The sequence below is a fragment of the Passer domesticus genome, chromosome 18 (genome assembly GCF_036417665.1).
Source record: "Passer domesticus isolate bPasDom1 chromosome 18, bPasDom1.hap1, whole genome shotgun sequence".
Classification (NCBI taxonomy): Eukaryota; Metazoa; Chordata; class Aves; order Passeriformes; family Passeridae; genus Passer; species Passer domesticus.
Genome location: NC_087491.1, coordinates 13,209,206 through 13,225,500, shown reverse-complemented (window position 1 = coordinate 13,225,500; position 16,295 = coordinate 13,209,206). Strand labels below are relative to the sequence as shown.

The 16,295-nt window shown below is 48.9% G+C and overlaps 5 long non-coding RNA genes across 5 annotated transcripts; all 5 read right to left on the bottom strand.

Moving 5' to 3' along the window:
- Positions 1-4,727: 4,727 nt before the first annotated feature.
- LOC135283244 (uncharacterized) lies at positions 4,728-6,168 on the bottom strand. Its single transcript, XR_010349087.1, has 3 exons — positions 5,090-6,168; positions 4,984-5,011; positions 4,728-4,889 (listed from the first exon to the last, which is right to left on the bottom strand). It is a non-coding gene; the product is annotated as an uncharacterized LOC135283244 (long non-coding RNA).
- Positions 6,169-6,299: 131 nt separating this feature from the next.
- On the bottom strand, positions 6,300-8,004 carry LOC135283243 (uncharacterized). The gene is made up of 4 exons (XR_010349086.1): positions 7,941-8,004; positions 6,796-7,863; positions 6,654-6,695; positions 6,300-6,569 (listed from the first exon to the last, which is right to left on the bottom strand). It is a non-coding gene; the product is annotated as an uncharacterized LOC135283243 (long non-coding RNA).
- Positions 8,005-8,090: 86 nt separating this feature from the next.
- LOC135283245 (uncharacterized) lies at positions 8,091-8,838 on the bottom strand. Its single transcript, XR_010349089.1, has 3 exons — positions 8,453-8,838; positions 8,347-8,374; positions 8,091-8,252 (listed from the first exon to the last, which is right to left on the bottom strand). It is a non-coding gene; the product is annotated as an uncharacterized LOC135283245 (long non-coding RNA).
- Positions 8,839-9,662: 824 nt separating this feature from the next.
- On the bottom strand, positions 9,663-11,366 carry LOC135283396 (uncharacterized). The gene is made up of 4 exons (XR_010349172.1): positions 11,304-11,366; positions 10,159-11,226; positions 10,017-10,058; positions 9,663-9,932 (listed from the first exon to the last, which is right to left on the bottom strand). It is a non-coding gene; the product is annotated as an uncharacterized LOC135283396 (long non-coding RNA).
- An 87-nt stretch (positions 11,367-11,453) lies between these two features.
- LOC135283397 (uncharacterized) lies at positions 11,454-15,795 on the bottom strand. Its single transcript, XR_010349173.1, has 4 exons — positions 15,781-15,795; positions 11,816-11,878; positions 11,710-11,737; positions 11,454-11,615 (listed from the first exon to the last, which is right to left on the bottom strand). It is a non-coding gene; the product is annotated as an uncharacterized LOC135283397 (long non-coding RNA).
- Positions 15,796-16,295: the final 500 nt, after the last annotated feature.

The window sequence follows — 16,295 nt, the reverse complement described above, 5'->3', positions numbered from 1 at the left end:
ATCCTCCTGCCTGACAAAAACCCCGGTCCCGGGACGGTCCGCCCCCAAACTTTGGCGATGAACGTCGCCTCGCGGACCGGCCGGGACCAAGGAAAAAAAAACCCAGCCGGGGGGAAAAAAAAAAAACCCCCCCGGCTGGGGATTTTTTATTCTAAATTTTAAAATGTGTTGAAAAACCTGAAAGGAAAAAGTCATACGCACAAGGTTAGAACCAGTCATCAACACACGCACCCACGGCTCTCCTTCACCTTACACGCAAACCCATCCTCGCTCGCACCTCAACCGCCCTGCTGACCCCCGGCACGCATTCGTGCCGCTCCTCGGGAACGTGGTTCCCGGGAGCCTCCAAAAAAATCCTCCTGCCTGACAAAAACCCCGGTCCCGGGACGGTCCGCCCCCAAACTTTGGCGATGAACGTCGCCTCGCGGACCGGCCGGGACCGAGGAAAAAAAAACCCAGCCGGGGAGAAAAAAAAAAAAAACCCCGGCTGGGGATTTTTTATTCTAAATTTTAAAATGAGTTGAAAAACCTGAAAGGCAAAAATCACACACACAAGGTTAGAACCGGTCAGCATTCACTCGCTTGCACACACACCTCCTTCAGCTTACACACAAACCCCAGACAGCGGCACGCATTCGTGGCGCTCCTCGGGAACGTGGTTCCCGGGAGCCTCCCTAAAAATCCTCCTGCCTGACAAAAACCCCGGTCCCGGGACGGTCCGCCCCCAAACTTTGGCGATGAACGTCGCCTCGCAGACCGGCCGGGACCGAGGAAAAAAAAACCCAGCCGGGGGGAAAAAAAAAAAAACCCCCCCGGCTGGGGATTTTTTATTCTAAATTTTAAAATGAGTTGAAAAACCTGAAAGGCAAAAATCACACACACAAGGTTAGAACCGGTCAGCATTCACTCGCTTGCACACACACCTCCTTCAGCTTACACACAAACCCCAGACAGCGGCACGCATTCGTGGCGCTCCTCGGGAACGTGGTTCCCGGGAGCCTCCCTAAAAATCCTCCTGCCTGACAAAAACCTCGGTCCCGGGACGGCCCGCCCCCAAACTTTGGCGATGAACGTCGCCTCGCGGACCGGCCGGGACCGAGGAAAAAAAAACCCAGCCGGGGGGAAAAAAAAAAAAACCCCCCGGCTGGGGATTTTTTATTCTAAATTTTAAAATGTGTTGAAAAACCTGAAAGGCAAACATCACACGCACAAGGTTAGATCTGGTCAGCATACACTCACACACACAGAGACAAGCGGACGCAGACGGGCGCTCACACTCACGCAGACTCGCACGCTCTTCGACTTACACGCTCGCTGCAGCCCTACTTGAAACCCTGAACAACGTGCTTCGACGCGTCATCCGGCTGCCGCTCCTTGACGTCAAATGGTAGATTCCGGGAACATCGGTCGCCTCGGGGACCTGTGAGACAACGGGAGGTGGTCAACGAGTGGCTATCTGACGGCTAGGACTTGTCCCTGCTCCAGGCCCCTAAGTTTTCTACCCAAAATCCCATAGAAGATAGATGAATGGTAAAGTTTTTATAACTGTTCTACCTAACTGTGACTACATGCCAGGGCAGGGCAGCTCCGACCGTAAGTGGCGCAATATAAGTACGCACAATATAAGCCAACAGAATTACATACCATACAAGTACGCACAATATAAGCCAACAGAATTACATACCATACAAGTACATGCAAATATATGCCAACATAATTAGATACAATATAAGCACATACAATATAAGCCAACATAGATTCATACAATATAATTACATACAATATAAGCCAACATAGGTACATACAACATAAGCACATACAATGTAAACCAGGACTTCGGATAACTCTCTGGAAGATTAATTCTTGAGCACCGTACCCTTTGAGAAGATGGAACCTACAGAACTATGGCAGTCACATGAGGAGGGTGTAAGACACTCCCTATAGAAGCCCAAGAGAATAGCACAGGAAGAAAAAGGCACTACCACAGCTGAGACGGAAGACTGATGAGAACCTCTTGTTTACTTCTTTGTGTCTCAAAAGAGAGATGGCAGAATAAGCAATGTCTGGGAAGGAACGCGAGTAAAATATGGCCGATACGGCACGGAATGAGGCCGATATGGCGTTGAGATGTAACAAAGGCCTACGACACGGAAGACGATGGACACAGACTACATAACGCAGACACCGTAACGTAGACAACATAACACAGACACAGGTGACATAACACAGACACAGGTGGAAACTGCCTAGCAGTTTCACCTTATGGACTCAAGATTCCTAGCACAAGATGAGCCAGAGGCCAAAGATGCCAAAGGAAAGCGAGTCCTATGGCAATAGCGTGTGATGATGAAACGTAACTCCTTAGTGCCAAGAAGTTAAGAGGATGCTCAGGAGGCTCGGTGGGCCTAGAGAAGGAAGCAAAGACTGCCGGGTGATGGTGGCTATAGCTCTGGACCTGAAGGCGAGCTCCTCGGGAGAAAGATCCACAACGACGTCGAGGGTTGAAGGAGGCTGACGACGCAAAGTTCACGAGAACGCGGAGACGGGTCGGAACTGCCCTGCCCGGCAAAGGCTCTGGTGAGGCCGAGGAGAAACCCTCTCCCTTTACTTCCAAGGGACCTGTTCCGCTACAGATTGCTGTGCTAAGCTAACATCAAATTGCTTCCTGTGACAGTAAAGGTTTTTCCCCTTCTCCCAACTACTTAGCTTTTGGAAGGCCCCAGCACTTAGCTTTTGGAAGACGAGCTGACAAAAATCCATCGCCAGTTGGACGTGGATGTTGAGACGGTCTCGTGTGCTTCCAAACTTGGGCTACAAAGCTCCTCGCAGTACCTAAGACAAAACAGAAAATGTGACTATTGCCCTCAACAACAGTAATCCCCGGGACTCCTCCACACCACTGCCCCGGCTCACCTTAAATCTTGATTTGACTCCAGAGTCTGGCCGGAAGATACCTGCAAAAAAAGAAAAGGTACATGCTTAGCATGCTGCTGCATAATGTTCACCTATGAGTCACGCTGCCTAAACAGCGACTCACCCGCTCGCCTCTGTTCCTTGGCGCACCAAGGGCAGTGACGGCACCTGCAAAGAAACAAAGCAAAAAAGCATGCTGAGATACTGTGAAAACACAATCTCCCTAACCTGACAAATAAGCCAGAAGTACACAATAAGCTTGCACCCACCTGGCATCGGGCATCCTTGGCCAGTATGGGTTGCAAGTGGACCACCTAAAATAAAAAAACAACAGTGGATGCTTAGAGTGCCACCAGAAATTGAGACCCCAGTGTCCACTGGTCACTGCTCACCTTGACTGCTGCTATATGGCTTTACTTCCAAAAAAATAAAGAAAAAGAACAATACTGTAACAGAAAGTCACCATTTACATTCCCCCTTGCAGAGACAGGGACTGACCTGATCAGGGGAACCCACTCACCTGGGATAGGGTGCTCTGCCATGGATTTTATCCGTCTGCATCTGAAAGAAAGTCAGAACAAAAGTCAAAGGGCTGCAGAACAACTTCACAGCTCCAGACACCTTGGGTCAACCCAGGAATACCATCCAGAGTCCAACTACACCCCATACTACAAATTTCAAGCCCCCAGGATTTGTCCTATTACACCAGGCTACGCAGCAGGGCAGAGCAGCTCCGGCACAAATAGTGCAGACACCCGTGACACAGGACAGGACGTGACAAACAATGCGGACACAACAGGGACAGAAATCTCTTGACAAGAAGAATTACTGCAAGGACAGAGAGAACGCAAATTAGACGACTGGGGTGAGACCGATGGCGAGCTGTAGAGGCTCAGAGAACCCTGGAGGAAGAATCTGCTAAGACAATGGTCTACACCAAGAACTACAAAGATGGATGTCTGAGAATCCTACGGTCAGAATCCTCTACCTATCCTTACATTCTTACAATTCCTAATCTGCCATAATGGATCCTTGCAATGCACAGCAGTATGTACTGTTCAGAACAAGACCTGCAAAGACATCAGACCGGATGTTCTAAAGAGAAATGCAATTCCAATGCCTGTCTGAGCTCCCGAGTCAAAAGTCCTATGGCATTAGGGCCAGGCCAAGAAATGCAGGGATCAGAGATGCTAAGAGTGATGCCAGGGTTTCTGATGGGCCCCTCAAAGGGCTAAGGTAGATGATGTATGACATGGGACATATAAACAACACATAAGGCACGTTAGACAAGTGACACAACACACACCGGGACTGCTCTACCCTGCACACCTCAGCACTCGGATCAAAAGCGACACTTTCCCTTTATGTGGCCTAAGGGGACACTTCTTAGATAGCCTCAGCCCCAAAGCTGACTCAAAAACCCCTCCCAGCGAGTCCCAACCCAGCAACCCCCTTTCCTCCCCTCTGTGGTTCATAGCCCTCGACTTATCTCTCAGACATCGGGGGATGCCAGTCTGCATCAGGTGCAAAAGAAGGCCACCTCGCCATCTGGGAAGTTCCTGCTGTCACTGGGCTGCTGCCTCAAAGCTACATTAAAGAAAACCAAACATCAGTGTATGGTCCTGCCAGCACATTGCCCAAAACCCAACTCTTCCACTACTCACCATCTCCTAATGCCATTAGCTTCAGCAACACTTGGAGGCCAATGCCATCATGGCAGGGTGTGCCTGGTTTAAGGGGAGACAAGGAGATGAGGCATTGCTGAAACCTGAGCGGACCCTCACTCCTCCTCCCTATTCCCCGACTCACCGCAACTCCTCGTCGGCTGCCGAAGGCCAGCTCGATGGCACCTTTAAACAGAAAGGTTCAGGGCTTCATCACAGAGTCCTGCAATACTTCCACAGGGCTCACAAAAGCAGCAATCCCGTCCATCAGCCGGCTGGAGAGGAGGGCTTGGCATACTCCAAATGGATTACCTAAAGCACACAAACAAGAGTGAAGGCTTAGAGTTGCACCAGAAACTGAGACCTCAGCAATAACAAATGCTTCTGTCCACTGGTCACCGCTCACCTTGACTGCTGATATCTGGCTTTACCTCCTAAAAATAAAAACAAAGAACAGTGCTGTAACAGAGTTACCATTCACACTTCCCCTGCAGAGACAAACGGTGACTGACCTGCTCAGAGGAACCCCCTCAGCCGGGATGGGGTGCTCTGCCACGGATTTCATCCACCTGCATCTGAAAGAAAGTCAGGGCAAAAGTCAAAGGGCTGCAGGATAACTTCACTGCTCCAGACACCTTGTGTCCATCTACAAATCCCATCTAGAATCCAACTGCACCCCACATTACAAATTTCAAGCCCCCAGGACTTGTCCTATCACACCAGATTATGCAGCAGGGCAGAGCAGCTCCAGCACAAATATGTGCAGACACCCGTGACACAGGACAGGACGTGACAAACAATGGGGACAAAACAGGAACAGAAATCTCATGGCAAGAGGAATGAGTGCAAGGAATGAGAGAATACAAGATTAGATGACCGGGGTGAGACTGATGGCAAGCTGATGAGGCTCAGAGAACCCTGGAGGAAGAATCTGCTAAGACAATGGTTTATTCCAAGAACTACAAAGATGGATGCCTGAGAATCCTACGGTCAGAATCTTCTACCTATCTTTGCAGTCTCACAAGTCCTAATCGGCCATAATGGATCCTTGCAATGCACAGCAGTACATACAGCTCAGAACAAGACCTTACAAGACATTTGACTGGATGCTCCTAAAGAGAAATGCAATTCCAATGCCTGTCCGAGCTCCTGAGTCAGAAGTCCTATGGCATTGGTGCAAGGCCAAGGAATGCAGGGATCAGAGATTCTAAGAGTGATGCCAGGGTTTCTGTCAGGCCACTCAAAGGGCTAACGTAAAAGACATGAAACAGCCAAACAACACATAATGCACAATAGCCACGCGACACAACACAAACTGGGACTGCTCTGCCCTGCACACTTCAGCACTGGGATCAAAAGTGACACTTTGCTTTTGTGTGGCCTCAAGACAACATTTCCTGGATATCCTCAGCTCCAAAGCTGACTCAAAAATCCCACCTGGTGAGTCCTGACACAGCAGCCCCCTTCCATCCCCTCTGTGAGTCATAGCCCTCAACTTATCTCTTGGCTGTCCAGGAATGAGAACCCACATCAGGTGCAAAGGAAGGCCACCAGGCTGTCTGGGAGGTTCCTGCTGTCACCGGGCTGCTGTCTCCTAGTCTGTCAAGATAAAGAAAACCAAACATCAGTGCATCATCTTAGCAGCACATCAACCAAAACCCAACAATTCTGCTACTCACCGCCGCCTAAGAATGTTCGGGTCCTTGGGCTGCACGCTTCAGCCGTGCTTTGAGACCGATTCCATCATTGCAGGGTACGCCTAGGTAAAGGGGAGACACGTGAGGTGACACTGCTGAAACCTGAGTGGACCCTGGCTCCTCCTCACTACGACTCCATGGCCATTCCTGAGGGCGACCCAGAAGGGACCTTTAAATAGATAATTTCAAGGCTTCATCACAGGGTCCTGCAATACCTCCACAGGGCTCACAAGAGCAGCAAACCTGGTCCATCAGCTGTTGGTGACAGGGACTTGGCATAATCACAGTGAATTACCTAAGGCACAAAAACAAGAATAGATGCTTAGCGTTGCACCAGAACTTGAGACCTGAGCAATAACTGCTTCTCTCCCATGCTCACCTTACCCACTCCTCCTTGACTGCTGCTATATGGCTATACTTCCTGAAAATAAAGAAAAAGAACAATGCTGTAACAGAGTCACCATTTACGCATCCCCTGCAGAGACAAACAGTCACTGACCTCCTCAAGGGAACCTACTCACCTGGGATGGGGTGCTGTGCCATGGATTTTATCCATCTGCATCTGAAAGAAAGTTAGAACAAAAGTCAAAGGGCTGCAAGACAACTTCACAGCTCCAGACACCTTGGGTCAACCTAGGAATACCATCCAGAGTCCAACTACACCCCATACTACAAATTTCAAGCCCCCAGAATTTGTCCTACTACACCAGGCTACGCAGCAGGGCAGAGCAGCTCCGGCACAAATAGTGCAGACACCCGTGACACAGGACAGGACATGACAAACAATGGGGACACAACAGGGACAGAAATCTCAGGGCAAGAGGAATTACTGCAAGGACAGAGAGAACGCAAATTAGACGACTGGGGTGAGACCAATGGCGAGCTGTAGAGGCTCAGAGAACCCTGGAGGAAGAATCTGCTAAGACAATGGTCTACACCAAGAACTACAAAGATGGATGTCTGAGAATCCTACGGTCAGAATCCTCTACCTATCCTTACATTCCTACAATTCCTAATCTGCCATAATGGATCCTTGCAATGCACAGCAGTATGTACAGCTCAGAACAAGACCTGCAAAGACATCAGACCGGATGTTCCTAAAGAAAAATAAAATTCCAATGCCTGTCTGAGCTCCCGAGTCAAAAGACCTATGGCATTGGCGCCAGACCAAGGAATGCAGGGATCAGAGATGCTAAGAATGACGCCAGGGTTTCTGTCAGGCCACTCAATGGGCTAACGTACAAGATGTGTGACATGAGATATATAAACAACACATAAGGCATATTAGACAAGTGACACAATACACACCGGGACTGCACTGCCCTGCACACCTCAGCACTCGGATCAAAAGCGACACTTTCCCTTTATGTGGCCTAAGGGGACACTTCTTAGATAGCCTCAGCCCCAAAGCTGACTCAAAAACCTCTCCCAGCAAATCCCAACCCAGCAACCCCCTTTCCTCCCCTCTGTGGTTCATAGCCCTCGACTTATCTCTCAGACATCGGGGGATGCCAGTCTGCATCAGGTGCAAAAGAAGGCCACCTCGCCATCTGGGAAGTTCCTGCTGTCACTGGGCTGCTGCCTCAAAGCTACATTAAAGAAAACCAAACATCAGTGTATGGTCCTGCCAGCACATTGCCCAAAACCCAACTCTTCCACTACTCACCATCTCCTAATGCCATTAGCTTCAGCAACACTTGGAGGCCAATGCCATCATGGCAGGGTGTGCCTGGTTTAAGGGGAGACAAGGAGATGAGGCATTGCTGAAACCTGAGCGGACCCTCACTCCTCCTCCCTATTCCCCGACTCACCGCAACTCCTCGTCGGCTGCCGAAGGCCAGCTCGATGGCACCTTTAAACAGAAAGGTTCAGGGCTTCATCACAGAGTCCTGCAATACTTCCACAGGGCTCACAAAAGCAGCAATCCCGTCCATCAGCCGGCTGGAGAGGAGGGCTTGGCATACTCCAAATGGATTACCTAAAGCACACAAACAAGAGTGAAGGCTTAGAGTTGCACCAGAAACTGAGACCTCAGCAATAACAAATGCTTCTGTCCACTGGTCACCGCTCACCTTGACTGCTGATATCTGGCTTTACCTCCTAAAAATAAAAACAAAGAACAGTGCTGTAACAGAGTTACCATTCACACTTCCCCTGCAGGGACAAACGGTGACTGACCTGCTCAGAGGAACCCCCTCAGCCGGGATGGGGTGCTCTGCCACGGATTTCATCCACCTGCATCTGAAAGAAAGTCAGGGCAAAAGTCAAAGGGCTGCAGGATAACTTCACTGCTCCAGACACCTTGTGTCCATCTACAAATCCCATCTAGAATCCAACTGCACCCCACATTACAAATTTCAAGCCCCCAGGACTTGTCCTATCACACCAGATTATGCAGCAGGGCAGAGCAGCTCCAGCACAAATATGTGCAGACACCCGTGACACAGGACAGGACGTGACAAACAATGGGGACAAAACAGGAACAGAAATCTCATGGCAAGAGGAATGAGTGCAAGGAATGAGAGAATACAAGATTAGATGACCGGGGTGAGACTGATGGCAAGCTGATGAGGCTCAGAGAACCCTGGAGGAAGAATCTGCTAAGAGATTGGTTTATTCCAAGAACTACAAAGATGGATGCCTGAGAATCCTACGGTCAGAATCTTCTACCTATCTTTGCAGTCTCACAAGTCCTAATCGGCCATAATGGATCCTTGCAATGCACAGCAGTACATACAGCTCAGAACAAGACCTTACAAGACATTTGACTGGATGCTCCTAAAGAGAAATGCAATTCCAATGCCTGTCCGAGCTCCTGAGTCAGAAGTCCTATGGCATTGGTGCAAGGCCAAGGAATGCAGGGATCAGAGATTCTAAGAGTGATGCCAGGGTTTCTGTCAGGCCACTCAAAGGGCTAACGTAAAAGACATGAAACAGCCAAACAACACATAATGCACAATAGCCACGCGACACAACACAAACTGGGACTGCTCTGCCCTGCACACTTCAGCACTGGGATCAAAAGTGACACTTTGCTTTTGTGTGGCCTCAAGACAACATTTCCTGGATATCCTCAGCTCCAAAGCTGACTCAAAAATCCCACCTGGTGAGTCCTGACACAGCAGCCCCCTTCCATCCCCTCTGTGAGTCATAGCCCTCAACTTATCTCTTGGCTGTCCAGGAATGAGAACCCACATCAGGTGCAAAGGAAGGCCACCAGGCTGTCTGGGAGGTTCCTGCTGTCACCGGGCTGCTGTCTCCTAGTCTGTCAAGATAAAGAAAACCAAACATCAGTGCATCATCTTAGCAGCACATCAACCAAAACCCAACAATTCTGCTACTCACCGCCGCCTAAGAATGTTCGGGTCCTTGGGCTGCACGCTTCAGCCGTGCTTTGAGACCGATTCCATCATTGCAGGGTACGCCTAGGTAAAGGGGAGACACGTGAGGTGACACTGCTGAAACCTGAGTGGACCCTGGCTCCTCCTCACTACGACTCCATGGCCATTCCTGAGGGCGACCCAGAAGGGACCTTTAAATAGATAATTTCAAGGCTTCATCACAGGGTCCTGCAATACCTCCACAGGGCTCACAAGAGCAGCAAACCTGGTCCATCAGCTGTTGGTGACAGGGACTTGGCATAATCACAGTGAATTACCTAAGGCACAAAAACAAGAATAGATGCTTAGCGTTGCACCAGAACTTGAGACCTGAGCAATAACTGCTTCTCTCCCATGCTCACCTTACCCACTCCTCCTTGACTGCTGCTATATGGCTATACTTCCTGAAAATAAAGAAAAAGAACAATGCTGTAACAGAGTCACCATTTACGCATCCCCTGCAGAGACAAACAGTCACTGACCTCCTCAAGGGAACCTACTCACCTGGGATGGGGTGCTGTGCCATGGATTTTATCCATCTGCATCTGAAAGAAAGTTAGAACAAAAGTCAAAGGGCTGCAAGACAACTTCACAGCTCCAGACACCTTGGGTCAACCTAGGAATACCATCCAGAGTCCAACTACACCCCATACTACAAATTTCAAGCCCCCAGAATTTGTCCTACTACACCAGGCTACGCAGCAGGGCAGAGCAGCTCCGGCACAAATAGTGCAGACACCCGTGACACAGGACAGGACATGACAAACAATGGGGACACAACAGGGACAGAAATCTCAGGGCAAGAGGAATTACTGCAAGGACAGAGAGAACGCAAATTAGACGACTGGGGTGAGACCAATGGCGAGCTGTAGAGGCTCAGAGAACCCTGGAGGAAGAATCTGCTAAGACAATGGTCTACACCAAGAACTACAAAGATGGATGTCTGAGAATCCTACGGTCAGAATCCTCTACCTATCCTTACATTCCTACAATTCCTAATCTGCCATAATGGATCCTTGCAATGCACAGCAGTATGTACAGCTCAGAACAAGACCTGCAAAGACATCAGACCGGATGTTCCTAAAGAAAAATAAAATTCCAATGCCTGTCTGAGCTCCCGAGTCAAAAGACCTATGGCATTGGCGCCAGACCAAGGAATGCAGGGATCAGAGATGCTAAGAATGACGCCAGGGTTTCTGTCAGGCCACTCAATGGGCTAACGTACAAGATGTGTGACATGAGATATATAAACAACACATAAGGCATATTAGACAAGTGACACAATACACACCGGGACTGCACTGCCCTGCACACCTCAGCACTCTGATCAAAAGTGACACTTTCCCTTTATGTGGCCTAAGGGGACACTTCTTGGATAGCCTCAGCTCCAAAGCTGACTCAAAAACCTCTCCCAGCAAATCCCAACCCAGCAACCCCCTTTCCTCCCCTCTGTGGTTCATAGCCCTCGACTTATCTCTCAGACATCGGGGGATGCCAGTCTGCATCAGGTGCAAAAGAAGGCCACCTCGCCATCTGGGAAGTTCCTGCTGTCACTGGGCTGCTGCCTCAAAGCTACATTAAAGAAAACCAAACATCAGTGTATGGTCCTGCCAGCACATTGCCCAAAACCCAACTCTTCCACTACTCACCATCTCCTAATGCCATTAGCTTCAGCAACACTTGGAGGCCAATGCCATCATGGCAGGGTGTGCCTGGTTTAAGGGGAGACAGGGAGATGAGGCATTGCTGAAACCTGAGCGGACCCTCACTCCTCCTCCCTATTCCCCGACTCACCGCAACTCCTCGTCGGCTGCCGAAGGCCAGCTCGATGGCACCTTTAAACAGAAAGGTTCAGGGCTTCATCACAGAGTCCTGCAATACTTCCACAGGGCTCACAAAAGCAGCAATCCCGTCCATCAGCCAGTTGGAGAGGAGGGCTTGGCATACTCCAAATGGATTGCCTAAAGCACACAAACAAGAGTGAAGGCTTAGAGTTGCACCAGAAACTGAGACCTCAGCAATAACAAATGCTTCTGTCCACTGGTCACCGCTCACCTTGACTGCTGATATCTGGCTTTACTTCCTAAAAACAAAGACAAAGCACAGTGCTGTAACAGAGTCACCACTTACACTTCCCCTGCAGGGACAAACGGTGACTGACCTGCTCAGAGGAACCCCCTCAGCCGGGATGGGGTGCTCTGCCATGGATTTTATCCGCCTGCATCTGGAACAAAGTTCGGACAAAAGTCAAAGGGCTGCAGGATAACTTCACAGATTCAGGCATCTTGTGTCCATCTACAAATCCTATCTAGAATCCAGCTACACCCCACATTACAAATTTCAAGCCCCCAGGACTTGTCCTATTACACCAGGCTATGCAGCAGGGCAGAGCAGCTCCGGCACAAATATGTGCAGACACCCGTGACACAGGACATGACAAACAAGGTGACGCTAAACACAACAACACGTTATGCTACAAACAATGTGACACAAGGATGAGAAAAATGTTTCTGGTAAGATTTATAATGGCAGGGACTGAGTGGTTGCCAGAAAGGATGACTGATGGTAAGGCAACTGTGGATGGAGGGGGCTCCTTTAAGGAGCAGAAGAAAAGACTGGAACAGTGTGACCTCTTATAGGAACTGTTGGTCACAACGATCAAGATGGCTGTGAGACAATGCTACGTTTAGAATGCTCTCTGTATTGTACGATCTTATAAGCCCTAGGTTTGAGAGCCTAGAGATGATGGCTGATGCTTGCAGTAAGGGCCTCAAGGGGAAAAGGCGGAGATCTCACCCAAGGGACTCCGAGGACACACTAGCTAACACAGTACACCAGATAACACAACACAGACCAGAACTGTTCTGCACTGCACACCCTACAGCTGTAATCAAAAGCAGAGCCTCTCCCTTCAGCTATCCTAAGAAGTCTCTTAGAGAACATCCCTTTACCCTCTGCTAATTTTTAGATCTGTCCCAGGAACTTCCAACCCACTATTCTCCTACCATCCCATCTCCAGGCAGTGGCCCCCAACATATCTTTTTGATGACCGGTGATGTGAATCCTCTTTGGACCTGAAATAAGCCTGCCTCAGAGGGCCCCGTGACTGCCCATTAGCCTCTCAGTCAGCTACAATAAAGAAAAACAAAAACAGTGTATGAGTTTAGTGTTATGTGGGCCAAATCCCAGCAAGTCAGCTACTTGCCCTTGCCTGAGCGTGCCTGGGTCCTCGAGTCCCCAGCTTCGTCCTGCATCTAAGGATGTGGTTGTTATTATGAGTGGCACCTGAGTTAGAGAGAGCCAAAGTTACACAGCATTTCTGTGAGTGCAGTGGATGAGCCTGTGTGCGGTAAGACATGCAAATGCCTCTGCTACGCTTGTGAAACGCCTTGGGGGGGGCCCTCAAATAGACACCGTTTCTCACCCTGCTGCCTTCAAAACCACCCACAACAACTCCTAACTGGATTTATTAAAAGCTCTTCATTCTCCCTCTCCTAGTCACAACGCTTAACTCATTTGAAGCTTCAATCTCAAATATCATCTTGGACACCGAGCAAATCCCTTTTGTGACATTATGAATCTGCTGAAAAAAGTACTCCACTTGACACAATCTGGAATTTCAGAAAGTTGCATTCCTCCCAAAAAGAAGGAAAAAAAAAACCAAAAAAAACAACCACACCCCACAACAAAAACAACAAAAAAAACCACAAAACCCAAAAAAAACCAAAAAGAAAAAAACAAACAACAACCACAACCAACAACAACCACAACCAACAACAACCACAACCAACAACAACCACAACCAACAACAACCACAACCAACAACAACCACAACAAAACCCCAAAAAAACCAAAAAGAAAAAAACAACCAACAACAACCACAACAAAACCCCAAAAAAACCAAAAAGAAAAAAACAACCAACAACAAAACCACAAAACCCCAAAAAAACCAAAAAGAAAAAAACAACCAACAACAAAACCACAAAACCCCAAAAAAACCAAAAAGAAAAAAACAACCAACAACAACAACCAACAACAACAACCAAAAAGAAAACCACCAACAACAACCACCACCAACAACAACCACCACCAACAACAACCACCACCAACAACAACCACCACCAACAACAACCACCACCAACAACAACCACCACCAACAACAACCACCACCAACAACAACCACCACCAACAACAACCACCACCAACAACAACCACCACCAACAACAACCACCACCAACAACAACCACCACCAACAACAACCACCACCAACAACAACCACCACCAACAACAACCACCACCAACAACAACCACCACCAACAACAACCACCACCAACAACAACCACCACCAACAACAACCACCACCAACAACAACCACCACCAACAACAACCACCACCAACAACCACCACCACCAACAACAACCACCACCAACAACCACCACCACCAACAACCACCACCACCAACAACCACCACCACCAACAACCACCACCACCAACAACCACCACCACCAACAACCACCACCACCAACAACCACCACCACCAACAACCACCACCACCAACAACCACCACCACCAACAACCACCACCACCAACAACCACCACCACCAACAACCACCACCACCAACAACCACCACCACCAACAACCACCACCACCAACAACCACCACCACCAACAACCACCACCACCAACAACCACCACCACCAACAACCACCACCACCAACAACCACCACCAACAACAACCACCACCAACAACAACCACCACCAACAACAACCACCACCAACAACAACCACCACCAACAACAACCACCACCAACAACAACCACCACCAACAACAACCACCACCAACAACAACCAACAAGAAAAAAAACAACAACAACCCCACAAAACCCCAAAAAAACCAAAAAGAAAAAAACCAACAACAACAACCACCACAACAACCACACCACAACAACCACACCACAACAACCACACCACAACAACCACACCACAACAACCACACCACAACAACCACACCACAACAACCACACCACAACAACCCAAAAAAAACCAAAAAGAAAAAAACAACCACCACCACCAACAACCACCACCACCAACAACCACCACCACCAACAACCACCACCACCAACAACCACCACCACCAACAACCACCACCACCAACAACCACCACCACCAACAACCACCACCACCAACAACCACCACCACCAACAACCACCACCACCAACAACCACCACCACCAACAACCACCACCACCAACAACCACCACCACCAACAACCACCACCACCAACAACCACCACCACCAACAACCACCACCACCAACAACCACCACCACCAACAACCACCACCACCAACAACCACCACCACCAACAACCACCACCAACAACCACCACCACCAACAACCACCACCACCAACAACCACCACCACCAACAACCACCACCACCAACAACCACCACCACCAACAACCACCACCACCAACAACCACCACCACCAACAACCACCACCACCAACAACCACCACCACCAACAACCACCACCACCAACAACCACCACCACCAACAACCACCACCACCAACAACCACCACCACCAACAACCACCACCACCAACAACCACCACCACCAACAACCACCACCACCAACAACCACCACCACCAACAACCACCACCACCAACAACCACCACCACCAACAACCACCACCAACAACCACCACCACCAACAACACCCCAAAAAACAAAAAAGAAAAAAACAAACAACAACCACCACCAACAACCACCACCAACAACCACCACCAACAACCACCACCAACAACCACCACCAACAACCACCACCAACAACCCAAAAACCACAAAAATACCCAAAAACAGCAACAACAAAAAAGAACAAAAACAAAAAACCCCAAACAAAAACAAAATAAACCCAAACCTAAGAACAAAAGCAGAAATTACAAAAGCACCTTACCCCCCCTGAACCCACAATCCAAAAATCATGAACTTAAATACTCTCTATGCTCCATGCTGTTTTCCTCATGGTATCTTCAAAGCTTCTGTTGCTTTACATACCCAAAAGCACCTGCTGAAAACAAGCTGATATAAGCTGAAAGAGCCTCTTCACTGAAATAAGAGGAGAGCTCTTACCTTAGCAGATCCCCGAGAGGGAATGAAGCCCCTTAGCAAAGGCTGGGGTTAATATACCCCTGATGGGGCCCGCCTCTCGTTGCCACAGCCCCTGGGAAAAGGGAGGGGGCAAATCCCACCCAGTATAAAAGCCCTCAGAGCAGCTGCAGCTGCTTGGCTCCACTCACTTGAATTTGAGGGGGGTAAAGAGCTTACTGTAGGAGAAAACTCTTCAGAGAAATGATAGTGTTTTCTTTTTGCTACAACTGCTTGGACTAAAAAGGGCAGACACGGGTAAGAAATAAAACTTTGTGTTTAGGTTGCGTGATTAGATAAATTGCATAATTTGCTCTTACCTTACATAATTATTTCTTGGTGAGTCCTGAGCGGTGCTTCACATGTGACTAAGTAAGGAGAATGGCAAGCCCAAGGGGCGTGCAGGCTATATCCTTCTGATCACACAGGTGCAATCTGCAAACTCACCCTCTTCTGCTATTACCCTCCCGACCCCCAAGTAAACTGCTTTCCAGTGTCGA